The sequence below is a fragment of the Limulus polyphemus genome, unplaced genomic scaffold (genome assembly GCF_000517525.1).
Source record: "Limulus polyphemus unplaced genomic scaffold, Limulus_polyphemus-2.1.2 Scaffold7264, whole genome shotgun sequence".
In the NCBI taxonomy this organism is placed as follows: Eukaryota; Metazoa; Arthropoda; class Merostomata; order Xiphosura; family Limulidae; genus Limulus; species Limulus polyphemus.
In genome coordinates, this window is record NW_013672874.1 from 38,778 (window position 1) to 40,299 (window position 1,522).

Genomic DNA, 1,522 nt, shown 5'->3' on the forward strand with positions numbered 1-1,522 from the left:
TACGGATGAAATTGGTTATTGCAATTTCTCTCCGTCTTTTGACTTCTGCCTCACATTTACCATCTTTATTTATCAGTTGCCCCAAGTAGACAAACTCGTTTACTTGTTCTAGTGTTTGACCATCCACTTTGATGTTGACATTTGGCTTTTTACATCTCTCCTCATAACCATGTTTTTTGTCGTCTTTATATTCATGCAGAACTCATACTCTAAATTTCTCCTTCTCACTGTTCTTTGTAATGACTCTATCAGTAGCACTGTATCGTCAGCGTACCTCAGTGCTACTATATTAACCCCTCCAATTCTTATCCCTGTGAGCTAATCTATCTGTCTAAATATCTGTTCTGTGTAAAGGTTGAACAGCTTTGTTGAAAGTAAGAAACTTTGTCTTACACCACGTTTAACATCTAACTGAACTTCCTCTAAACGAATACTTGGTTTTTGATCCCAGTACAGGTTCTGAATGAGTCTCACATCTCTACTGTCTATGTCACACATCTGTTATCTTTGATGATACATCCTGTCAAAAACCTTCTCATAGCCGATGAAGCATGTATATAAGCTCTTGCTCACTTCCAGGTAATTGTCAAAGATCGATCTTAAATTCAATATTAATTATATTGTGCCCACACCTGGTTTAAATTCCGACTGAATGTCTTTCATTTCTGCTTTTAAAGTGGCATTATTTCTCTCTATCAATATTTTCAGCATTACTTTCACAAGATTAATCATCAAGCTTATGATTCTGTATTGACTACATTTCATTGCCTCTTGCCTTTTTGGTGTCTTTATAAATAAATAGTGGTTTAAATCACTTGGTATGTGACCAGATATGTAAATTTTGTCACATAAATTTGTTACAATCTTTACCTCTGGTTCATTAAGGGCCTTCAGATGTCCTGTTGTTACTTCATCGATACTTTTCCTGTTTTCATCATATTCTGAAATGCTCTTTTTCTCTCCATCATCATCAGTAGTATTTCATCCGTCATCCAATTTTTGTATTTTCTCTTAACACATTTTAGAATTAGTTTTTGTGAAGCACACCTAATGCTTTCTTTCAGTTTATTCCATTAGTTTTCTATCTTTTTCAAACGAATTAAAACATTTATTTAATTTAATAGTATTAAGTAATTTGCATTTAGGTTCAATTTGATGTAAAACGTATTTTAAGGTTTGGATGACATAGGAAGCCTATAAACTTCTAGATTATATCAAAGCGACATAACCTGATAACGTTAGTGTACATTTTTATATTGTTTCTACTAATACCCAATAAGATAAAGCAATTTATACTGTTTAAACTAACACAAAATATGACATGATATTAGCTTAATACAGCATATTTACATATTTATACTGTTTAAACTAACACAAAATATGACATGATATTAGCTTAATACAGCATATTTACATATTTATACTGTTTAAACTAATACAAAAGATGACATGATATTAGCTTAATACAGCATATTTACATATTTATACTGTTTAAACTAACATAAAATATGACATTATATTA

The 1,522-nt window shown here is 31.2% G+C and overlaps 1 long non-coding RNA gene across 1 annotated transcript in view; it reads left to right on the forward strand.

Moving 5' to 3' along the window:
• Positions 1-1,522, forward strand: part of LOC106474474 — a 6,346-nt gene that overhangs the window by 3,480 nt on the left and 1,344 nt on the right. The window lies entirely within an intron of this gene.